Raw genomic sequence first — 27,063 nt, 5'->3', positions numbered from 1 at the left:
ATCCATAATGTATTGAATTAGGGATTTTTGTATCAAATGAGAAGTTATATGATGTGTGTTACAGATATTTTGTGTTAAATGTATGTACTATAGTTTAATAAACTGCCGGCTCCCCGATATGCTTCATGGGCTAGTCGGCAAATATATATTTGCATTTTTCTTTTGTGAGAATAGAAAAGACAACGATAATATATGGCAATGTTATTATTTCGCACATAGTTGCTTATCGAAAACAATTGTCCAATTCAATGACAGAACGACAAAACATGCTGGTTTACTACACGTTTTCATTTTATATAGACAGTGGTTTAGATCAATTTACCTTTTATCCTTTTCTACATTTCACACTTTTACAAATGTAATTTTCGGCAAAGGCTTATTATACTTACATGTACATGTAATAATACGCATGGATTCTCAGTGTTTACGGTTTTGGGTTAAGAAATGCACAAAAAACTTATACTCACTGATACTCGGAAATACGTGTAGACCAACGGGTAGTGAATTACCCACCAAACACTTTACAAAACTTTAAACTATGTACATTAATCAATCAATTATTTGTTTCTGTGATCTCAGAAATCGTACATAGATCCGTGTCTTATCAGTGGCTTAAATCCATAAAAATAAATTTATCAGAAACCACGTTAATCGATCCTTTTCCAAGTATGAAATTTCCATAGTATTTTTCTGGTCCTAACGCATCTCATTTAGCTGATTGGTCAGTTAGAAAGTATCAACAGTGCCTCGATTAGCATATGAATTTATTCTGACGTCAGATAATCCACTTTCCTCGATCTGTTCATAATGGGAAAGTAGTAGTATAAGGGGCCTAGATAGGCGAGGATTTGATTGGCTGAGAGAAATCACGTGATCAAAAAGGCTGGATTCTGATTGGCTGAACCCTAGCCCTAATCCTAACCCTAACCCTAATGCTATCCCTACACCACTTATGCCTAACCCTAGCCCTATCCCTAACCCTTGCAGACGAACCTTATCCCTAATGCCAACCCTGACCCTAATGCCAACCCTCCACCACTTAAGGCTAACCCTTAGGACTAGCCCTAACCCTAATGCTATCCCTACACCCCTTATGCCTAACCCTAGCCCAGACCCTAGCCCCTGCGGACGATCCTCATCCCTAATGCCAACCCTGACCCTAATGCCAACCCTCCACCACTTAAGGTTAATCCTAGCCCTAGCCCTAGCCCTAGCCCTAACCCTAGCCCTAGCCCTAGCCCTAGCCCTAACCCTAACCCTAACCCTAACCCTAATGATCCCTACACCTTTCATGCCTAACCCTTGCCCTAACCCTAGCCCCTGCAGACGAACCTTATCCTTAATGCCAACTGACCCTAATGCCAACCCTCCACCACTTAAGGCTAATCCTAGGACAAAATAATATATTTTGTTTATTTCTTACATACTATACCTTTTTTCAATTTCAATGGCACATAATATTCAAAAATTGATTAAGATACATTTTACTCTTTCTTACCCCAGGGTTATAATATACATTCCCCTTTTGGATGTTTTGTTCTTATAAATCTTTTTATATTTCATATTACAGGAAAATCAACCATCATTGAATATGAATAACCTGAAATTAAAAGAAATATTTGTCAGCTTCCTCTCAAATGACCTCTGCAAAGAGGTAAGTAGCATTTAAAAAAAAAAAAAATATTAAGTCCCAACAAATATTCATTTCTCCTGAATTTCTTAGATATAAAGGAATTTAAGTAGAAACAAGACTGATTTTCCTTCGTTTAGGTAAACCGTACAATTATAAACCAAAACTTTTAAGGTTAATATTTATTTGACAAAAAAAAATTGTCAAATTAGGAGTCGCGACATCTCGAAATCACTTAAGTATCTCTTGTTCAGCTGCGGCATTATTTTTCGACTTACTGAGTATTGCGAACAATTAAAATTATGCTAAATTTTGTGAATTCATAACATAATCTAATTTAATACAATTATTACGGTGCAAAATGTTTAAAAATGTTTATGTTACATTTTACACTTTCAAACCCCAGGGTTATGCATATACTTTTTTCTTGTATTTCTAAAAAATACAGTTAATTAAAGTAAAATCAGGGTTTTTTTTTTCTTCGTCTAAGTTAACCGTACAAATATAAAGTGGTATAATTCAATTTTATACGTATTCGACAAAATATATGGGAAAAATGATGTCGCGACATGTTAAAAACACTTAATGCATTTATTTTTTGTTGCGACTTGATATTTTGACAAACTAAGTGTTGCGAACAATTTAAAACATGTTACATTTTAAAAATACAATTAGAAACATGTTATTTCCTGTTCCTTCTACACGTATTTATCATTTGAGACTCTAAATACTGTGTTATTTTTGAAAAAATAATTTGATAACCCAATGATTTAAATATTAAGGTCAAAACTTGTTCTTTCCTATTTAATATTTCATTATAAGAGGAAACATATCAATAAAAAGTGCACCAGAGCATTAAACGGTGAAAATCTATAAATTTCAATAATTTTGTTCTAACCCCAGGGTTAGAAAGTGTAAGATGTAACATAAACTTTGAGGTCATATATCAGATTTATTTCTAGTAAAAATCAATAATTTTTACCCTAAAACAATATAAAAATATTTATTTATAACTTTTAAATACTTAAATGATTTTAATTTAGGGATTAAAAACATAAAAATATTTGGTAAATAATTGTGTAAAATGTAACATAAGTGAGTACTATCTCAGCTAATAATAAAAATAGAAAGCTGAAACCCAGAGGGTTAGAAATCTTAAAACAGAGTAAATTCGGGTTGAAATAATCAATAAAATCAAAGTGATCGATTTTTAACCCTCGTATATACTTATGTTACAATTACACAAGTTATGTTACAATTTACACAAGTTACGTTACAATTTACACTTTTGAAAGGTTATGTTACAAAAAGTGAAAATTTATGTTACATTTTACACCAAGACGAGAGCCCTAACCCTAACCCTACTAACCCTAGCCCTAGCCCTAACCCTAGCCCTAACCCTAACCCTACTAACCCTAATCCCCTAACCCTAACCCTAACCCTCGCCCCTAACCCTAACCCTACTAACCCTAACCCTAACCCTAACTCTAACCTTACTAACCCTAACTCCCTAACCCTAAACCTAACCTTACTAACCCTAACCCTAACCCTACTAACCCTAACCCTAACCCTAACCCTAACCCTAGGGGGGCTAGGTGGGTCAGTACATAGCCCTAAATATGGTGTTTACACTGTGTTTACATTGGTACGTTGGTACTACGTTTTGTTTATGCTAACTATACAGGTAAATACTTTGGGGCCGTGTGCAAAACATTTCAAGAATGTCATTATGACGTCACACTTTTCATTCACAGTCTAGACAGTCTAGCCTAACCTAACCAGGTTCAAACTGGATTTTTTTTTACTGAAAACAATAACAACCTGGATTTTTTACTGAAAACAATAACAAATAACACACATGGTTTATATACCTTTACTGTAAGGGCCCTGTGCATCAATACGTTTTACCTGCGTTTTTATACCTGTTGCATCATCTGTAAGCACCGTGTGCAAAAAATTAGGGTCGTGTGCAAAAATATGTTGGACTTACCTTTTGATCTTACTGTGTACGTCTTTGTACACTATCTAGTCAGCGAACTTACCTATGCATTATGACGTCATCCACTTGTAAAATTAAAGTTTCATTTTCACTTTTGTTTCTAAGAAGTGAACTTAGATTTTCAGAAAATGTAGGACTATCTTTCGTTTTTCCTCTCTTTTACTATGATGATTTTCCTGCTGTGAAGCTTTTCTTGTATAAAGCTCAATTTCTCTCTGACCACGGAAGTAAACATCCTGATGCATTCTTGTCATGTGAATGTTGAGAGCGTGTTCATTTTTGAAATCTCCTTTCTGACAGACCTATTCCACAGGTAAGTTTGTCTTATTTTTGTTTACATTTCCTATGAAGGTCATCTTTGTATTTAACTATGATTTATATGTAAAGTTCTATTTTAAATGTAAATGCTGTATCTATCCTCATTTCATGGATTTACAGTTGTATAACCAGTGCATGTAACTCAGAGTGCATTTAATATTTCTATGATGGGTCATTCTATAATTGAATTTAAATCAGAAAAATGTCCACTAAATGTTGGTAAAATACATGGTATCTTTTACATTTCTGTCCCTTTTGTCTGTAAATTATTGCTTTACTTACATTGTAAAATGAGGTTAATTGTGTATCACTGAATTGTATGATTTTTTCAGGATCAGCTGAGATGTTATTTCACTGGATTATTTAATGGATAGGCTTATTGGGCATATATTTGGATATCTCTGGTAAGTTTTTCTTGTTTTTTAATTTTTACATTTCCTATGAAGGTCATCTTTGCATTTAAGCATGATTATATGGTTAATTTAATTACTGTGTAATACTTATGTGATCTGTTGTCTCTAACTTACATTCATATTACCACACCCTTATTTAGGGTCGTGTGCAAAAATATACCTTTTACCTGCGTTTTCTTATATACCTGTTTGCATCATCTGTAAAGGACCGTGTGCAAAAAAATTAGGGTCGTGTGCAAAAAATAAGTTGGACTTACCTATGCATTGTGACGTCATCCACTGTATAAATGCAATGTGATTATGACGTCACGTTTTCATTCACAGTCAAAGCCTAGCCAGTTCAAACAGCGAGCTTACCTATGCATTGTGACGTCATAAACTTGGCAGTGACGTCATGTTAGTCCTTCACAGCCTCGGTGGCTGCTTATTTTGACTTGCATTTAAGCATGATTATATGGTTTAATTTAATTACTGTGTAATACTTATGTGATCTGATATCTCTAACTTACATTCATATAAACACACCCTTATTTAACCTAAAATATATCAAGGGATCTTCAGAATATTAATAAGTCCTATTGTATAAATTATATGACATAATTTCATAATTCATTATGTATGTTACCCATGGCCATGGAATTCAGACTTACTAAATGGTGATCAAAGAGATATTAGGATTGTTATAACAGAAAAGTAAAAATCTACAAAAGATTAATCATAATAGCCATTTACTTTTTGTTTTGATTCTAAATATGTGTGATATATGGCATACATATATTTTCATTTTCACTTTTGTTTCTTGGTAATGAGCTTTTCAAAAAATGAAGGACTACATGTTGTACTGTGATGATGCAAAAAAAATAATGTATTTTTCTGTATGCAGTACTGACAGGTATTAAACAAAATTGAATCTGCTGTTAATAAAAAGTCTTCTAGTGTCTAAATAATTAATCTGATAATCATTTTATTTGTGATATTAATACAGTAGTTGTGCTTGTTTATTATCTATAGATAACATGATGAACTTTTCTCATCTGGAGTTAATGTTAAAAACAATTTTTCGAGATTAAAAACAAATATTTTCATGATCCTTTTTTTTGGCATTGTACATGTTTGTTCAGGTTTTAAACATGCATTGTTTAATGCAGTACTCTGTCATATTAACAAAATGGTTTTATTTTTACAGTCATCAACATGGAAGATAAGTTTTGTTCCTAACCATCTATAATCAATTCTCTATGAAGTTCAGACTGTCTGCCCTTCCTTTGGAAATACACAGTTAGTCAACCAACATAGAAACACACAAACTTGAAGGTAAAGTTGCAATGAGATACAATTGTAATTTTTATTTATTTATTTATTTATTTACATATGCATTTTTATATTTTTGAATTGATAAGTAAATGATACATGATTTTTTAAATAAAGAGGGCTTGGTGGTCATGGTCATGTTTAAACTATTTTGATATCCTTTAGAAGAAGAAGAAAAAGGCATAAAAATTCATGATCAAATTTTTAAAACTAAAAAGTATGAAATTTTTCTTTGCCAAATGATAGTTAACAGATGAAGATAGCATATTTATAGAATAAGTTAAATATGGCTAATTTGTTAACCCCCAGCTTCCTTAAATGCATAGTTGGTAAAGATAGGAAGTTTTGACTTGAATTGTTGATGAATTCTGAATTTTCCATTTAATATTAACATTATATCAAAGGGAAAGAATACTATAATGTGGCTCATTAGGATGACCAGAAAAGAAATCTTAATGACCCTCTTGACTATGTATAAAGATTTTAACCTTATAACTGATGTAAGATGATCTGATTGTGTGGAAATAAAATTTCCTGGTGTTTCTACTACCCAAGATCTTCTTATGAGTGTATGGGACTGCTGTAAACCTTCTGTTTATAAAAATAATACCTTGGAGCATGACACTTTATTCATAAAAGGTACTTTCAATATCATTTCTATGAGTTTGTGTTCTTTCTTTTTAATAATCTAGTGTCATATCTCCTTTAACCTCATTAATATGTATGCTTCCAAAATCTTAGATCTGTCTGTATAGTTTCTTCAGCTCTTTAAACACAAATACCCTGATTCAATCTTTTGAGGTAAACATCATAGAGACATCATAGATGGTTATCAGAGTGTATATATCACAATCTTGACCATAAGGTCAATTTAAATGGTCAAAGGCACAACAAATGAAAGTGAAAACTTTTCTTTTTTTTAATCAGAATACATAATTTTGTAATAAACAAACACTGGAAAGTTACTCTCATAATGAGCCTTAATGTCTTCCAAGAGTTCAGTTTGGACTTCCTCCATTAATCCTTGTATCTTGTAATCCTTGTATCTCCAATGGTTTTGTGGGCTAAAAATCATGTGTCTTTAACAATCTTTTTTTTTCTGACAACTGTTTTCTCTTATCATCTATAAACTTGACTTCTTCTCTAGTCAAAGGTCTTTCAGTGTAATCCAAGTAATTCTCACCCTCTTTTGGTAATAAATGGTTATATTCTTCATTGGCTTCTTTTGAAATCAATGGTCTTTCTATGTAATCTCTGACGACATTAGGATCACCCTTTTCTGGACATAATTGGTTATATTCTTCTTGAGAAATGATCTCAATAGTGCCATCTTTTTTTATTTTAACTGGTATACCTCTGTCTACATCTTTCTCTGAAAGAATTCTCTCTCCAAACTGAATTTTACTCATTCCTTTAGTCTTTTCTTTACTAGAGGTGTTACCCATGGTTAATATGAAAAGTCAAAATCTTATGTTATAACTTGTATTTATACCCTTTTTTGTCTATATTTAGAATTCCATCAAGCTTATATTACATTACATTTTTTTTTTCAACTAAGACATTTTTTTTTTATTTTTCAGGATTCTCTAGTGAGGGCTTATGGAAATGATCTATGTCTACTCTTAGAATGGTAAAAGACTATCAGATTATGCAAAGACTAACAGAATATCCTCTCTTGGAACACTGAAACAAGAAAACCAAACTTAAGAGGATGGTGGATTTAAGAAGAACATAGATAAATATGATTTCCAACGAATTTAACCAGTACGATCATAGACTGTGGTTAACAGGATGACAAAGAAAGGACCCAGGATTGTATCTTTCACTGTCAGACACTGACTATGGATAAAGTGTAATCATTTATCAAACTGAGATCTAGTCAAATCAAGTATTGAAAATATGATTTTCTGATAGCATGAGCTCTTTAAAAACTAATTCTCACGGACCTCAAAGTATCTGAATGTGACTTTTATTTTTACCAATTCATATTGAAGACTGTTGTTATGTATGGGAATTACACATTTAAACCTTTTATTTTTCATCTAATTTTTACAACCCCTATAAATTACACATATATCCAGATGCTGGATTTAATGTTATTATTTAACTTTCCTGGAATTGTAAATATATTTTGTTTGTGTATGTATCATGTTTAATTTTGAATTTAAAATTGGTCTCAATAAGACCCCCAATAAAGATGCAACTGTCTTATAATCTGTGGTTTAATAATATCTTGAATATCTTTATCATACCATATTCATCATACTAATTACATATAGAATGGTTGTAGGAATACACTTAGTTTTATAGGACACTTTGTCAGGGTCAAAGCATGAGATAATTGAGATAACTACCTTTGACAATAATTTGTAACCTGCAAAATTCACATCATAAGTAAAGAAAGATTCGGAGATTTTCTATAGATTTTTGGATCATTTTCTCCTGGGTAAGATTTAGTTGTTGTAACTTTAACATTTTGTGATAACCTAAAGACTTTATATCAGCTCTATTGGGTGGCATAGCATATTCTTTGGAAAGAATTGAAATGTTAATCATATGCACTATGTTCAAGGATGTTTAAAGACTATTACTATGTAATACCTTAGAATTCTGTAAAAATTTTATTATCACTGCGTAGATAAAGACTGGTTAGGATAATTTATGTTTTGAAATAAGGTTTAGGGAAAAAAGTCAAGAATGTGGATATGACTTTTATTCATATGGTGCAGTACAGCAACTCTGGTGATTTACATACCTTCAGTCATAAATACATGTAGATAGGTATTGGAAAGACTCCTCTACATTTTGAAATTTTTAATTCAAAAGTATAGATTTTTTTTAAGTTTGAAAGATTAGATGGTAGCATATCATTTGCTTGTGAATTAAAAAATAAATCCAAACATATATATCCTTGGATGATAATTGTAGAATTTTATCAATTCTTGGACTTCGGTCTTGATATCATCCTTTAATGTCCTTAAAATTTTAATGACTGTCTTTTAGTTTTAGTTGAATTAGTTTCTTTTCTACATGTGAAAATGACATCATCCAAAGAAGTTCTTCATCTGCATGTTATATGAAGAAGACAATTTTCATCACAGTGAAAGAGATTGTTTTGTTAAACATAATGCATTGATGCACAAATATACTTTTAGATTTCTAATAGCTAGGGTTCATATTTCTTAATATGGAATGCTAAGTACTGTTGATTTCAATTTTTTGTGAACAAAGTCATACTTGTAGAAAAAAAATGTACATGATGTGTTAGAAAAGCATGTCTAAACCTGATGACTTTATAATTGCTGATTAAATCAATTATGAGTTTCATCTTTGTTACATTGTAAACTTTCTAAGTAGGGCACACATCAGAAACTCTTAAAATTCTGAGTATCAGGGTTTGACACAACAATTCCAAATGATTTTTGGACGCTTTTTATGTATCAAAAAAAGACAAAACAGAATGTTTGTTCACAGATGTTCCAATGGAAAACAACCACGAAGAAATGATTTGAAATGTTCTTCATGTGATTCATGTAAAATGTATTTTAAAATTGTACCCTATCATTTATCTTTTGCATAAATACATTTTTGTTGAGAATTTCTCAAAACTTTGAAAAAAAAAAGTAGTCTTATTGTATAATATGGTTAACTTAAAATTTTGTAGACTTAAAAGTTGTACATGATGTGTTACACATCTTACATATGTAACCATTTCATTTCAGGGCATTCAGCATATATTGTGGTTTTGTCTTAAATTTGTTTGTTCATGTAATCAATAATTTGAGAATACTCAAATTAGGTAATGCATGAGAGAATAGGCAAGAAAATCAGGTTTAAGATATGGTTTTTACTATTTATAAGGGGTTAATCTATGTATTGAATCTATAAGTACATTTAGTCTATACATTTAAGGTATTTGTGCATGAAATAAACTTACATTTTAGCATTTTAAGAAAATTGTAAACATTGCTTTAGCCAGTTTTAAAAAATGATTAGATTCACTGTCAGCATGTTATTTCTTGTAAAATAAATGAGAAAACAAACAATTTTATTTGAGTCAGTTTTTTTTTTTATGTAAATAAGAAACATTGGAAGTTGGGAATATTTCACAAAGTTGATTGAATATAATACTCACTAGGACAGTTGGAGTATTATGATTTTACCCTAAAGGACACCATTTTAAATTTCAATATACAAATCATGATTAGTCATGCAGTATAAAGTTTACACTTGCCAAAAAGTAAATGGTATCTCTATTCAGGGTCAATCCAAAGGAATGAAAACAATGTTTCTTTCTATGTATCAAATTTAAAGGATTTCTTGCAATAATTTCACTGTGTTCCTGTTCTGTTTTCTTTCTATGTATGGATAACCCTAACCTGTTCAATCAGAATACAAGAAGTAAATAAATCATGTCAAATGAAGAAGGTGCACAGCAGAAATTTACATGAATTGAACAGAGAATTCTGAGTTTCCCTCAAATATGACACAAAGTGATGTAAATTTAAAAGAAAATGTGGATCCATCTTATGATTGAGACTAGTACATATTATGAATGATGGGCACTATGACCATTAGAATGACATTACATTGATTCAATTATATGGACAGCTCTTAATCCATACAGTCAAAATGGAGGAAATATTTTTCTTTATAGGCATAAAGTAAGAAACACCCAATTCATCAGAATTTTACTCTTTAAAGAAAAGGAGCCTTACTTGCTTTGTTGAGTTGACATTCCTATTTTGTCTTTGGTAGGTACACTGATGGTTTCCTTGACTATAATGAGAACTTTTTATTTAAAAGTCCTCAGATTGTCCTGATATTTTGGTTAAAATAACTGCATGACATCAAATAATTTGTTCATACAAAGAAATAAAAGATTTTCCAGGTTTCTTCTTTTTTTGGGGGTCAAATTAAAAAGTGTCCAACTAATATATCCAACATATAATACAAGATAATCATCCAAGTTACACAAAGGTAAATAAATGACATTTTTAAGGTTTTAGTCAAAAGATCAAAGTGAGAAGGATATTTAATAGTTTGGTTAATATTCATCAAACTCCATGGATAGATTAATTAAACAAGCTTCATAAATTTTGATTTTCAGGTAAAAGATTAGCACAATTTTTGCTATACCATTGTTGTCCATGAATATCTAAACAACTCTATTGATTTTTCAGGTTAAGGGTCACTGTGTTCCTACTACAGTAAAACTTCATTAATATAAGGATATGGTGATTCGTTTATTTGTCAGAAATTAGTTATAAAATCTCCCACTCTTTTCTATGATATATCAGTGAATGTGCTCCTTAATTTTAAAGAATTTTAAAAGCAAATCATATACTGACTTTCAATCCTTCAAAACACAATATAAATTGAATCTTGATATTAATACTTTTAGGCTTTCAGACTTATAGGATTTCAATCTTAAAAACTTTCAGACTTTTAATCTTTAAAAGCATTTAATCATGAGGACTGATTATTTATCTAGTAAGTCTTGTCTTTATGTAATTAAGATCAGTCTTTAGTTATTCAAAATTTTCATTTTTGTAAAACCAAATTGTGAAAGTACGGTGTTTATGTAATCTTCTTAATGTTTATCTAAAATTATTGGATTTTAATACGGTCAAATATAATTTGTGATGATCAAAATTTCCAACTGAATTCAAAGACAAACTGCCTGACCAATATATATCTAAAGTTTCAACTCCATACAATCTTGAATATCCCTAGATATCAATACATTTATTCAGCATTAGCTATCATCCGTAAAATAACCTAAGGAACACTTTTATCGTAACTTTAAAAAACATGAAATTTCTCATGCAATTTTAAAGAATCTTTGTTATAAGGGATATTAGAGGCAAAGGATCCATAAATTTCCAAGTAGCAATATTTTAAAACTACATATCCACATTGATGTTCTTTATGTGATTTCATTGATGATCATTTGAAGATCCCTTTTCTTGATAACTCATGAAATTTCATGTAGATAGTGACTATAATGTGTAATTAATCTTCATGAAAAAAAAGATGGTGTTAAGTTAGCCACACCCAACATCCAAGGGAGAGGGAAGGGGGTTGAACCCTTTTGTCCAGGATACATGAATTTTAAAGGTTTAAAAAAAAAATTATAAAATTATATCAAATTTATAAGGTTAATATTTTTTAAGTTTTGTTTTTATTTAACTTTCAAATTTTCTTTTTAATAAAAACAAAACTTAAAAAATATAGTTAATATTTTTTAAGTTTTGTTTTTATTTAACTTTCAAATTTTCTTTTTAATAAAAACAAAACTTAAAAAATATTAACCTTATAAATTTGATATAATTTTATAATTTTTTTTTAAACCTTTAAAATTCATGTATCCTGGACAAAAGGGTTCAACCCCCTTCCCTCTCCCTTGGATGTTGGGTGTGGCTAACTTAACACCATCTTTTTTTTCATGAAGATTAATTACACATTATAGTCACTATCTACATGAAATTTCATGAGTTATCAAGAAAAGGGATCTTCAAATGATCATCAATTCAATGTGGATATGTAGTTTTAAAATATTGCTACTTGGAAATTTATGGATCCTTTGCCTCTAATATCCCTTATAACAAAGATTCTTTAAAATTGCATGAGAAATTTCATGTTTTTTAAAGTTACGATAAAAGTGTTCCTTAGGTTATTTTACGGATGATAGCTAATGCTGAATAAATGTATTGATATCTAGGGATATTCAAGATTGTATGGAGTTGAAACTTTAGATATATATTGGTCAGGCAGTTTGTCTTTGAATTCAGTTGGAAATTTTGATCATCACAAATTATATTTGACCGTATTAAAATCCAATAATTTTAGATAAACATTAAGAAGATTACATAAACACCGTACTTTCACAATTTGGTTTTACAAAAATGAAAATTTTGAATAACTAAAGACTGATCTTAATTACATAAAGACAAGACTTACTAGATAAATAATCAGTCCTCATGATTAAATGCTTTTAAAGATTAAAAGTCTGAAAGTTTTTAAGATTGAAATCCTATAAGTCTGAAAGCCTAAAAGTATTAATATCAAGATTCAATTTATATTGTGTTTTGAAGGATTGAAAGTCAGTATATGATTTGGTTGTAAAATTCTTTAAAATTAAGGAGCACATTCACTTATATATTATAGAAAGAGTGGGAGATTTTATAACTAATTTCTAACAAATAAACGAATCACCCTGATATCCTTATATTAATGAAGTTTTACTGTAGTAGGAACACATTGACCCTTAACCTGAAAAATCAATAGAGTTGTTTAGATATTCATGGACAACAATGGTATAGCAAAAATTATGCTAATCTTTTACCTGAAAATCAAAATTTATGAAGCTTGTTTAATTAATCTATCCATGGAGTTTGATGAATATTAACCAAACTATTAAATATCCTTCTCACTTTGATCTTTTGACTAAAACCTTAAAAATGTCATTTATTTACCTTTGTGTAACTTGGATGATTATCTTGTATTATATGTTGGATATATTAGTTGGACACTTTTTAATTTGACCCCCAAAAAAAGAAGAAACCTGGAAAATCTTTTATTTCTTTGTATGAACAAATTATTTGATGTCATGCAGATATTTTAACCAAAATATCAGGACAATCTGAGGACTTTTAAATAAAAAGTTCTCATTATAGTCAAGGAAACCATCAGTGTACCTACCAAAGACAAAAAATAGGAATGTCAACTCAACAAAGCAAGTAAGGCTCCTTTTCTTTAAAGAGTAAAATTCTGATGAATTGTGTGAGTGTTTCTTACTTTATGCCTATAAAGAAAAATATTTCCTCCATTTTGACTGTATGGATTAAGAGCTGTCCATATAATTGAATCAATGTAATGTCATTCTAATGGTCATAGTGCCCATCATTCATAATATGTACTAGTCTCAATCATAAGATGGATCCACATTTTCTTTTAAATTTACATCACTTTGTGTCATATTTGAGGGAAACTCAGAATTCTCTGTTCAATTCATGTAAATTTCTGCTGTGCACTTTCTTCATTTGACATAATTTATTTACTTCTTGTATTCTGATTGAACAGGTTAGGGTTATCCATACATAGAAAGAAAACAGAACAGGAACACAGTGAAATTATTGCAAGAAATCCTTTAAATTTGATACATAGAAAGAAACATTGTTTTCATTCCTTTGGATTGACCCTGAATAGAGATACCATTTACTTTTTGGCAAGTGTAAACTTTATACTGCATGACTAATCATGATTTGTATATTGAAATTTAAAATGGTGTCCTTTAGGGTAAAATCATAATACTCCAACTGTCCTAGTGAGTATTATATTCAATCAACTTTGTGAAATATTCCCAACTTCCAATGTTTCTTATTTACATTAAAAAAAAAACTGACTCAAATAAAATTGTTTGTTTTCTCATTTATTTTACAAGAAATAACATGCTGACAGTGAATCTAATCATTTTTTAAAACTGGCTAAAGCAATGTTTACAATTTTCTTAAAATGCTAAAATGTAAGTTTATTTCATGCACAAATACCTTAAATGTATAGACTAAATGTACTTATAGATTCAATATATAGATTAACCCCTTATAAATAGTAAAAACCATTTCTTAAACCTGATTTTCTTGCCTATTCTCTCATGCATTACCTAATTTGAGTATTCTCAAATTATTGATTACATGAACAAACAAATTTAAGACAAAACCACAATATATGCTGAATGCCCTGAAATGAAATGGTTACATATGTAAGATGTGTAACACATCATGTACAACTTTTAAGTCTACAAAATTTTAAGTTAACCATATTATACAATAAGACTACTTTTTTTTTTCAAAGTTATGAGAAATTCTCAACAAAAAATGTATTTATGCAAAAGATAAATGTTAGGGTACAATTTTAAAATACATTTTACATGAATCACATGAAGAACATTTCAAATCATTTCTTCGTGGTTGTTTTCCATTGGAACATCTGTGAACAAACATTCTGTTTTGTCTTTTTTTGATACATAAAAAGCGTCCAAAAATCATTTGGAATTGTTGTGTTAAACCCTGATACTCAGAATTTTAAGAGTTTCTGATGTGTGCCCTACTTAGAAAGTTTACAATGTAACAAAGATGAAACTCATAATTGATTTAATCAGCAATTATAAAGTCATCAGGTTTACACATGCTTTTCTAACACATCATGTATATTTTTTTTCTACAAGTATGACTTTGTTCACAAAAAATTGAAATCAACAGTACTTAGCATTCCATATTAAAAAATATGAACCCTAGCTATTAAAAATCTAAAAGTATATTTGTGCATCAATGCATTATGTTTAACAAAACAATCTCTTTCACTGTGATGAAAATTGTCTTCTTCATATAACATGCAGATGAAGAACTTCTTTGGATGATGTCATTTTCACATGTAGAAAAGAAACTAATTCAACTAAAACTAAAAGACAGTCATTAAAATTTTAAGGACATTAAAGGATGATATCAAGACCGAAGTCCAAGAATTGATAAAATTCTACAATTATCATCCAAAGATGTATATGTTTGGATTTATTTTTTAATTCACAAGCAAATGATATGCTACCATCTAATCTTTCAAACTTAAAAAAAAAAATCTATACTTTTGAATTAAAAATTTCAAAATGTAGAGGAGTCTTTCCAATACCTATCTACATGTATTCATGACTGAAGGTATGTAAATCACCAGAGTTGCTGTACTGCACCATATGAATAAAAGTCATATCCACATTCTTGACTTTTTTCCCTAAACCTTATTTCAAAACATAAATTATCCTAACCAGTCTTTATCTACGCAGTGATAATAAAATTTTTACAGAATTCTAAGGTATTACATAGTAATAGTCTTTAAACATCCTTGAACATAGTGCATATGATTAACATTTCAATTCTTTCCAAAGAATATGCTATGCCACCCAATAGAGCTGATATAAAGTCTTTAGGTTATCACAAAATGTTAAAGTTACAACAACTAAATTTTATCCAGGAGAAAATGATCCAAAAATCTATAGAAAATCTCCGAATCTTTCTTTACTTATGATGTGAATTTTGCAGGTTACAAATTATTGTCAAAGGTAGTTATCTCAATTATCTCATGCTTTGACCCTGACAAAGTGTCCTATAAAACTAAGTGTATTCCTACAACCATTCTATATGTAATTAGTATGATGAATATGGTATGATAAAGATATTCAAGATATTATTAAACCACAGATTATAAGACAGTTGCATCTTTATTGGGGGTCTTATTGAGACCAATTTTAAATTCAAAATTAAACATGATACATACACAAACAAAATATATTTACAATTCCAGGAAAGTTAAATAATAACATTAAATCCAGCATCAGGATATCTGTGTAATTTATAGGGGTTGTAAAAATTAGATGAAAAATAAAAGGTTTAAATGTGTAATTCCCATACATAACAACAGTCTTCAATATGAATTGGTAAAAATAAAAGTCACATTCAGATACTTTGAGGTCCGTGAGAATTAGTTTTTAAAGAGCTCATGCTATCAGAAAATCATATTTTCAATACTTGATTTGACTAGATCTCAGTTTGATAAATGATTACACTTTATCCATAGTCAGTGTCTGACAGTGAAAGATACAATCCTGGGTCCTTTCTTTGTCATCCTGTTAACCACAGTCTATGATCGTACTGGTTAAATTCGTTGGAAATCATATTTATCTATGTTCTTCTTAAATCCACCATCCTCTTAAGTTTGGTTTTCTTGTTTCAGTGTTCCAAGAGAGGATATTCTGTTAGTCTTTGCATAATCTGATAGTCTTTCACCATTCTAAGAGTAGACATAGATCATTTCCATAAGCCCTCACTAGAGAATCCTGAAAAAATAAAAAAAAAAAATAATGTCTTAGTTGAAAAAAAAAATGTAATGTAATATAAGCTTGATGGAATTCTAAATATAGACGAAAAGGGTATAAATACAAGTTGTAACATAAGATTTTGACTTTTCATATTAACCATGGGTAACACCTCTAGTAAAGAAAAGACTAAAGGAATGAGTAAAATTCAGTTTGGAGAGAGAATTCTTTCAGAGAAAGATGTAGACAGAGGTATACCAGTTAAAATAAAAAAAGATGGCACTATTGAGATCATTTCTCAAGAAGAATATAACCAATTATGTCCAGAAAAGGGTGATCCTAATGTTGTCAGAGATTACATAGAAAGACCATTGATTTCAAAAGAAGCCAATGAAGAATATAACCATTTATTACCAAAAGAGGGTGAGAATTACTTGGATTACACTGAAAGACCTTTGACTAGAGAAGAAGTCAAGTTTATAGATGATAAGAGAAAACAGTTGTCAGAAAAAAAAGATTGTTAAAGACACATGATTTTTAGCCCACAAAACCATTGGAGATACAAGGATTACAAGATACAAGAGGAAGTCCAAACTGAACTACAAGGATTAATGGAGGAAGTCCAAACTGAACTCTTGGAAGACATTAAGGCTCATTATGAGAGTAACTTTCCAGTGTTTGTTTATTACAAAATTATGTATTCTGATAAAAAAAGAAAAGTTTTCACTTTCATTTGTTGTGCCTTTGACCATTTAAATTGACCTTATGGTCAAGATTGTGATATATACACTCTGATAATCATCTATGATGTCTCTATGATGTTTACCTCAAAAGATTGAATCAGGGTATTTGTGTTTAAAGAGCTGAAGAAACTATACAGACAGATCTAAGATTTTGGAAGCATACATATTAATGAGGTTAAAGGAGATATGACACTAGATTATTAAAAAAAAAGAACACAAACTCATAGAAATGATATTGAAAGTACCTCTTATGAATAAAGTGTCATGCTCCAAGGTATTATTTTTATAAACAGAAGGTTTACAGCAGTCCCATACACTCATAAGAAGATCTTGGGTAGTAGAAACACCAGGAAATTTTATTTCCACACAATCAGATCATCTTACATCAGTTATAAGGTTAAAATCTTTATACATAGTCAAGAGGGTCATTAAGATTTCTTTTCTGGTCATCCTAATGAGCCACATTATAGTATTCTTTCCCTTTGATATAATGTTAATATTAAATGGAAAATTCAGAATTCATCAACAATTCAAGTCAAAACTTCCTATCTTTACCAACTATGCATTTAAGGAAGCTGGGGGTTAACAAATTAGCCATATTTAACTTATTCTATAAATATGCTATCTTCATCTGTTAACTATCATTTGGCAAAGAAAAATTTCATACTTTTTAGTTTTAAAAATTTGATCATGAATTTTTATGCCTTTTTCTTCTTCTTCTAAAGGATATCAAAATAGTTTAAACATGACCATGACCACCAAGCCCTCTTTATTTAAAAAATCATATATCATTTACTTATCAATTCAAAAATATAAAAATGCATATGTAAATAAATAAATAAATAAATAAAAATTACAATTGTATCTCATTGCAACTTTACCTTCAAGTTTGTGTGTTTCTATGTTGGTTGACTAACTGTGTATTTCCAAAGGAAGGGCAGACAGTCTGAACTTCATAGAGAATTGATTATAGATGGTTAGGAACAAAACTTATCTTCCATGTTGATGACTGTAAAAATAAAACCATTTTGTTAATATGACAGAGTACTGCATTAAACAATGCATGTTTAAAACCTGAACAAACATGTACAATGCCAAAAAAAAAGATCATAAAAAAATTTGTTTTTAATCTCGAAAAATTGTTTTTAACATTAACTCCAGATGAGAAAAGTTCATCATGTTATCTATAGATAATAAACAAGCACAACTACTGTATTAATATCACAAATAAAATGATTATCAGATTAATTATTTAGACACTAGAAGACTTTTTATTAACAGCAGATTCAATTTTGTTTAATACCTGTCAGTACTGCATACAGAAAAATACATTTTTTTTTTAGCATCATCACAGTACAACATGTAGTCCTTCATTTTTTGAAAAGCTCATTACTAAGAAACAAAAGTGAAAATGAAAATATATGTATGCCATATATCACACATATTTAGAATCAAAACAAAAAGTAAATGGCTATTATGATTAATCTTTTGTAGATTTTTACTTTTCTGTTATAACAATCCTAATATCTCTTTGATCACCATTTAGTAAGTCTGAATTCCATGGCCATGGGTAACATACATAATGAATTATGAAATTATATCATATAATTTATACAATAGGACTTATTAATATTCTGAAGATCCCTTGATATATTTTAGGTTAAATAAGGGTGTGTTTATATGAATGTAAGTTAGAGATATCAGATCACATAAGTATTACACAGTAATTAAATTAAACCATATAATCATGCTTAAATGCAAGTCAAAATAAGCAGCCACCGAGGCTGTGAAGGACTAACATGACGTCACTGCCAAGTTTATGACGTCACAATGCATAGGTAAGCTCGCTGTTTGAACTGGCTAGGCTTTGACTGTGAATGAAAACGTGACGTCATAATCACATTGTATTTATACAGTGGATGACGTCACAATGCATAGGTAAGTCCAACCTATTTTTTGCACACGACCCTAATTTTTTTGCACACGGTCCTTTACATATGATGCAAACAGGTATATAAGAAAACGCAGGTAAAAGGTATATTTTTGCACACGACCCTAAATAAGGGTGTGGTAATATGAATGCAAGTTAGAGACAACAGATCACATAAGTATTACACAGTAATTAAATTAACCATATAATCATGCTTACATGCAAAGATGACCTTCATAGGAAATGTAAAAATTAAAAAACAAGAAAAACTTACCAGAGATATCCAAATATATGCCCAATAAGCCTATCCATTAAATAATCCAGTGAAATAACATCTCAGCTGATCCTGAAAAAATCATACAATTCAGTGATACACAAATTAACCTCATTTTACAATGTAAGTAAAGCAATAATTTACAGACAAAAGGGACAGAAATGTAAAAGATACCATGTATTTTACCAACATTTAGTGAACATTTTTCTGATTTAAATTCAATTATAGAATGACCCATCATAGAAATATTAAATGCACTCTGAGTTACATGCACTGGTTATACAACTGTAAATCCATGAAATGAGGATAGATACAGCATTTACATTTAAAATAGAACTTTACATATAAATCATAGTTAAATACAAAGATGACCTTCATAGGAAATGTAAACAAAAATAAGACAAACTTACCTGTGGAATAGGTCTGTCAGAAAGGAGATTTCAAAAATGAACACGCTCTCAACATTCACATGACAAGAATGCATCAGGATGTTTACTTCCGTGGTCAGAGAGAAATTGAGCTTTATACAAGAAAAGCTTCACAGCAGGAAAATCATCATAGTAAAAGAGAGGAAAAACGAAAGATAGTCCTACATTTTCTGAAAATCTAAGTTCACTTCTTAGAAACAAAAGTGAAAATGAAATGGATGACGTCATAATGCATAGGTAAGCTCGCTGACTAGATAGTGTACAAAGACGTACACAGTAAGATCAAAAGGTAAGTCCAACATATTTTTGCACACGACCCTAATTTTTTGCACACGGTGCTTACAGATGATGCAACAGGTATAAAAACGCAGGTAAAACGTATTGATGCACAGGGCCCTTACAGTAAAGGTATATAAACCATGTGTGTTATTTTTGTTATTGTTTTCAGTAAAAAATCAAGGTTTTCATTGTTTTCAGTAAAAAAAAATCCAGTTTGAACCTGGTTAGGTTAGGCTAGACTGTCTAGACTGTGAATGAAAAGTGTGACGTCATAATGACATTCTTGAAATGTTTTGCACACGGCCCCAAAGTATTTACCTGTATAGTTAGCATAAACAAAACGTAGTACCAACGTACCAATGTAAACACAGTGTAAACACCATATTTAGGGCTATGTACTGACCCACCTAGCCCCCCTAGGGTTAGGGTTAGGGTTAGTAGGGTTAGGGTTAGGGTTAGGGTTAGGGAGTTAGGGTTAGTAAGGTTAGGGTTAGGGTTAGGGTTAGTAGGGTTAGGGTTAGGGGCTAGGGTTAGGGATAGTAGGGTTAGGGTTAGGGTTAGGGTTAGTAGGTTAGTTAGGGTTAGGGTTAGGGTTAGGGGCTAGGGTTAGTAGGGTTAGGGTTTGGGGCTAGGGTTTGGGTTAGGGTTAGGGTTAGGGGGTTAGGGTTAGGGTTAGGGTTAGGGTTAGGGGGTTAGGGTTAGGGTTAGGGTTTCTCTCAGGGTTAGGGTCAAGCTAGTAGGGTTAGGGTTAGGGTTAGGGCATAGGGTTAGGGTTCAGCCAAAACCACCAAAATTATTGCAATCTTTAAAAATCTTCTTCCTTACTCCTGAATCCAGCCTTTTTGATCACGTGATTTCTCTCAGCCATATAGATTAACTAGTGAAAGTGCATGATTTCTTTGAAAATCTTCTCTGCTCTTGGGTATTAAGTAAACTAACTAAGTACATAGCCCACTTCCATTTGTGAATTTTATGGCTACTGAAAGTCATATAGTGAAAATGCATTATTTCTTTGAAAATCTTCTTCTCTGCTTCTATTTAATAAACTGAAGTATGGCCCCAACTAAGTTACTCAGGTGACCTTGTGATTTTAGCTCATCCGTTTTCGTGAAAATGCATTAATTTTTTGAAAATCTTCTTCCTCTGCTTCTGGGTATTAAGTAAACTAATTCAGTATTTAGTTATGTTGAGAAAGAGTGCGTGAATTTTATGGCCCCAGGGTCGTGTGTTAACATTTGAAAATATTTTCTTTGAAAATCTTCTTCTCTGCTTCTGGGTTTTAAATAAACTAACTAAGTACATAGTTATGATGAGAAAGAGTGTCACTTCCAAATTTGTGCATTTTAAACCAATTATATAGTGAAAATGCATTAATTCTTTGAAAATCTTCATGCCACAAATATATATTTATGATGAAGAAAGGTGCATCTGACAAAATGGTTATTTTTTACATAGTCTGAAAATAAATAAATGCTTTGAAATCTGCTCTTTAATATTAATCAACCATTTTATGATAAAATTTGCAAAATTTTGAAATATGTGGCTCCAGGGTCAGTGGTTCCTTTGGGGTGAGGTGCATAACTGGGTATAAAATGGAAGTGCATTTTCTCTTTGTTACTTTGATCTACCTCTGGGTATTAAGTAGATAGAGTAAGTATGCTAAGTTTATAATTATGATAAGCAATGGTGCCTCTTTCAAAATTGTGAATTTCATGGCCTGTGGTTTAAAACAGGAACCAATTTTAATTGTTTGAAAGTTATTACACGATTTTCAGGTGACCCATAAGGCCCGTGGGCCTTTTGTTTTAAATAGCATATGAGCGCAGATATGTTCAATTTTCTTTTTTCCCATATTGGTAGATGTCAATAAAATACAGTGACCAGCCGAAGGAGAAAATTGTACCTACATGCGCTCGTATATTTAAGGGGCTTGAAAGAGAGAGGCGGGTCAGAATTCAATAAGAATTGGATGTAAGCATGATACCCCTACCTAGATAAAAGATCTTTCAACTCACGTTTCTATTTTTGTTAAAAATAGTACTCCATAAAGGTACACATATCAATGATAAATTACATTTAAAAAATGAGTAAAAGAGCTTGGTCCACTTTATGCATAGATGGCCCAATTGATTGAAACTTGATTTTCCATTTTTAGGTCACAGGTGACCTATTGCTATCCGTTTTCGTCCGTCGTAGTGCGTCGTGTGTTAATATTTGAACATTTTCAGCTTCTTCTCTGAAACCACTGCACCAATTTCAACCAAATTTGGCACAAAGAATTTATGGGTAAAGAGGAACAAAATTTGTGAATTTCATGGTCCCTGGGGCCTGAGGGGTGGGGCCAAAACCACTAGAATTAGTGCAATCTTTAAACATCTTCTTTACTCCTGGACATCATGCAGTCAAACTGTTTGCATGATTGTAATCAGCATTGAGTCCTCTACCAAAATTGTGAAATTCATGACCCTGGGGTCAGGGGTTCTAGTGCTAAAGGCGGGGCTAATAGAGTATATAGTGAAAATGCATAAATTCTTTGAAAATCTTCTTCTCTGCTCCTGGGCATTAAATAAACTAAATAATTATATAGTTATGTTAAATAAGGCTGCCCCTACCAAAATTTTGAATGTCATGGCCCTGGGGTCAGGGGTTCTGAGGTGCTAGGGTGGGGGCTCTATTGATTATATAGTGAAATTGCATAAATTCTTTGTAAATCTTCTCTGTTCCTGGGTATTAAATAAACTAGTCAAGTACATAGTTATCATGGGCGGATACAGAATTTGTGATTGGGGGGGGGGGGCGTGGATAATTTTTTTTACGCAAGGGGTCTGGGGGCCGCCTTAATGCGCCATGACCCTTTGAACTTTAATCTTTTTTTCTAAACAGGTAGTTTACTACAACTGTCTTTATCGGAATTCGTGGTGCAATGGTTAGCGCGTCTGCCATCTGATCAAAAGGTCCTGAGTTCCATTCCTGCTGGAAGAGAACTATATTTTCGCTTTATTTTATTTTTTTTAAATTTATTTATTTATTTTTTTTTTTTTATTTTTTTAACAATCCAAATTACTTGGAAACATTTTTTCAAAAAAGGTGGAAAGACCTTCTAATTGTTCAGTGAACAATTAGTCTACTAGTTTTTCCGCCATGTGTTTTTCAGTTTCAAGATTTATCGAAAAGATTTTAATTTCATAACGTACTCCCTAAAAGATTTCAGCAGTTGACCCTGCGTATTCAAATTTTAACCCCTTTCAAAGTTATTGCCCCTTACGCAAGAAATGCTTGTTATCGCTACTTCTCCGAAACCGTAAACCGCAGAGGTTTGAAACCTTTACTAATGTTGAGAGAACCTTCGGATCTATTCATTGCGAAAGGATTCGTAGACCCCTTCTATGAGTTATTGCCCCTGAAAGTTTTTGAATTTTACGACTAATGAAAAATTTTCAAAACAAGAAGTCGTAGAGACATGGGACCAACTGCATAAGATTTATTGACCTTTGACCATAAAATTTATGCAAAGGTCAAAGGTCAAGGTCATTCCAAAAATAAGAAATTAAGCTCTTTTTATATCTCTTTTGTCGTTCAACATATACTTAATATCTTTGCATCATTAATATGCACTCTTAAAACTATTTCAAATATTTCATTCTTGTCCCCGAAGATTGACCCACTCAAAAGTTATTGCCCCTTGTGCGAAAAACTTTGTTATCGCTACTCCTCCGAAACCGTAGACCGTAGAGACACCAAACCTTCACTAAAATCTTAGTGGTCTTTAGGCATAACTTCACGGTATAAGTGCAAAAGGATTTGATGACCCCCTATATGAGTTATCGCCCTTTAACGTTTTTGTACTAACTATTAAACCTTATAACTTGAAAACTATAAGTGGTAGAAGTATGGGGTCAACTGCATTGTGACCTTTGACCTTGAACATTTTTCAAGGTCAAAGGTAAAGGTAATTTTTTTATTTTCATTTTTTCTATCCTTTAAAATAATTTTGGTTTCTGATTCATTGAATTTAGTTTCAAGGAGTCAGATATAAAACAAAATTGAAATTCAAAGAAGGTGGAAAGACTTCTTCTTGTTCTGTGAACAATAAGTCTCCTAGTTAGGTCTTTCCACCTTTCTGTGGAAAGACCTCTTGAAATGCTTATGTTTATTAGGTCTTTCCACCTTTCTGTGGAAAGACCTCTTGGAGTAGGGTGGGGCCAAAATGGCTGATCAAAGTTTTACATAGGAATATATAGGATGTTTAATTTAAAAATCATCTTCTCAAGAACCGTTGAGACAGGAAAGATGAAACTCATGTGGAATCATCCTCAGGTACTGTAGATTTAAGTTTGTTCAGACCATGACCCATGGGGGTAGGTTTGGGCCAAAGGGGTAGATCAGAGTTTTACATAGGAGTATATAGAGAAATCTTTAAAAATCTTTTCAAGTACTTCAAAGCCGTGATTAGTGATATTTATATTGAAGCATCCTCAGGTAGAGCATATTCGAGTTTTCTTAAATCATGCGCCCGGGGGTAGAGAAGGGCCACAATGGCTGAACAAAGTATTACCTAGGAATCATCCTCAAGTAGTGTAGATTCAAGTTTGTTCAAATCATGACCCCCGGGGGTAGGGTGGGGTCAATATGGCCGATCAAAGTTTTACATAGGAATATATAGGGAACTTCTTAAAAATCTTCTCAAGTACTTTAAAGCCATGATTAGTGATATTTATATTGAAGCATCCTTAGGTTGTGCATATTCTAGTTTGTTAAAATCATAACCTTTAGAGATAGGGTGGGGTCACAATTGGTGATCCTAGTTTTACATTAAAATATATTTTAAAAATCTTCTTCTCAAGAATAGCAAAGTCATGATAAGTGATACTAGTATTTATATGGAAGCATTCTCAGGTGGTGTAGAATTAAAATTGTTCAAACCATAATTCGAAGTGGAGTGTGGGGCTACAATGTTGAATCGCAATCTTATAAAATTAAAAGGAAAAATATCAAGAACAGAAAAGCTATGTTTAGTATTGACATGTAAGCATCCTCATGTGTATTGAAGGTCATGGCCCTTTGGGGTAAGGGAGGGAAACAATGGGTTCTGATCTGATTTGTGCTTTTCCCTAGCCGATGTACTCAGGTGAGCGATGTGGCCCATGGGCCTCTTGTTGTTACTAGTCTGAATTTTCATTGTAATCCTATCCTACCCCTGGGAGTGATGATTTGAACAAACTTGAATCTGAAGATGCTTCTTTATAAAAATGACCAACCATGGCTTTGCTGTTCTTGAAAAGAATATTGAAGATTTTTCCTATATCCCTATTTAAAACGTGGATCATCTGATGTGACCCCACCCTATCTCCGGGAGTCATGATTTGAACATCTTTGAATCTACACCACCTGAGGATGTGTCCTGACCATATAAATATGCCCAATCATTGTTCCACTGTTCTTGAGAAAAACATTTTATAAGAGCTTCCCTATATATTCCTATGTAAAACATTGTGCCCCATCCCTACCTCCGGGGGTCATGATTTGAACAAACTCAAATCATAAAAAAGTACACCACCAGACTATGCTTCCATATAAATAAGACCAATCATTATAGCTATGCTTATCATGAAAAGAATATTTTTCCTATACATTCCTATGTTAAACCTTGATCTTCAATTGTGGCCCCACTGTGGCAACGCACTTTGAAAAAATTACGCACTTTGAAAAATTTTTTCAAAGTGCGTTAAAATTGGGACAATATCAACGCACTTTGAAAAAATTTTTCAAAGTGCGTTAAGATTTGAAAAAATTTTTCTACATCAATATATATTTTACCATGGAGACACTTAACGCACTTTGAAAAAAAATCATATTTTAGTAAGGGAAAGATTTTATTTGTTATTTTACTTATCTATCTTTCAAAAAACTAAGCCTAATCATAACCTCAAAAATGAATTGATTTAACTCCTGTCGAAAAGAGGAGAAGACGGGTATAAGATCCCTCAGTCCAAATCTTTATCTTTCCAATACATAGGTGTCGGTAACAAACTGGGGAGGGGAGCAATAAACCTAAAAAGGGTACGCTGCATTTTCAATGCTTATACGATGTATATATCTTTCCAAAATAAGTGGGGGGCTTAGCCCCCCCATCCCCTCCCCTGGCCCTTCGCCCAGTCTCGATGTCTATGCTATACTCAAAGCATTCATATAATTATGTATTTACCTAACTGGTATGACGTTGAAAATTTTCAATAATAAATGAGTTAATTAAAACAGATGAAAACAAGAAATTTTTAAGTACAGTAAAACGTATGAGAGAGAAAGAATTTTCATAGTTTTGAACAATCAAATTGGCCCCTTTTTATTATGATAAATGCTAAGTTGCTTGAAGCTGTCGTCTGTTAGTGCCCCCTATACACCTTTACATCTACTTATCAAAGACTAGAATTAAAAAAAAGAAGAAACGAATTAATGAACTTAAACAATCGTCAGTCTTTTTTTCAAGACCCTTTCATTTTCCCTTTTATCTTATCAAAACCTTAAATATTTAAAACGTCAATATCTCAGGTCCTACTGTGACTTTATTATGAAAAAATTATAAAACCAGAATTTGTTTTTTATCATACCGATTATTTGAAGGAAAATTGATCAATCTTTACATTTTTTTTCAAAGTGCGTTAATATGGTCGATATTAACGCACTTTGAAAAAAAAATATTTTTTTCAAAGTGCGTTAGCTTGGTCCCAAATTTTAACGCACTTTGAAAATTTTTTTCAAAGTGCGTAATTTTTCAAAGTGCGTTGTAACACCCCACCCTTCTCCCCGTGGTCATGATTTGAACAATGTTCAATCTTCATGTACACCACCCGACGATGCTTCTATAAAAATT

The 27,063-nt window shown here is 31.5% G+C and overlaps 2 long non-coding RNA genes across 3 annotated transcripts; one reads left to right on the top strand and one right to left on the bottom strand.

The window, feature by feature from the left end:
- The first annotated feature begins 3,485 nt into the window (after positions 1-3,485).
- On the top strand, positions 3,486-8,938 carry LOC134247677 (uncharacterized). Of its 2 annotated transcripts, none has more exons than XR_009987910.1 (4): positions 3,486-3,942; positions 4,280-4,351; positions 5,547-5,674; positions 6,076-6,801. It is a non-coding gene; the product is annotated as an uncharacterized LOC134247677 (long non-coding RNA). The 2 variants fall into 2 exon arrangements; XR_009987909.1 differs by lacking the exon at positions 6,076-6,801 and adding an exon at positions 7,252-8,938 and having other exon boundaries at positions 3,488-3,942.
- Positions 8,939-15,366: 6,428 nt separating this feature from the next.
- Positions 15,367-20,092, bottom strand: LOC134247676 (uncharacterized). Its single transcript, XR_009987908.1, has 5 exons — positions 19,896-20,092; positions 19,486-19,557; positions 18,585-18,673; positions 18,163-18,290; positions 15,367-16,559 (listed from the first exon to the last, which is right to left on the bottom strand). It is a non-coding gene; the product is annotated as an uncharacterized LOC134247676 (long non-coding RNA).
- Positions 20,093-27,063: the final 6,971 nt, after the last annotated feature.

The sequence above is a fragment of the Saccostrea cucullata genome, unplaced genomic scaffold (assembly GCF_032062105.1).
Source record: "Saccostrea cucullata isolate Sc308-1 unplaced genomic scaffold, CSIRO_AGI_Scuc_v1 ctg2119, whole genome shotgun sequence".
In the NCBI taxonomy this organism is placed as follows: domain Eukaryota; kingdom Metazoa; phylum Mollusca; class Bivalvia; order Ostreida; family Ostreidae; genus Saccostrea; species Saccostrea cuccullata.
Note: the sequence above shows the minus strand (reverse complement) of the source record. Positions and strands in the feature narration are given on the sequence as shown.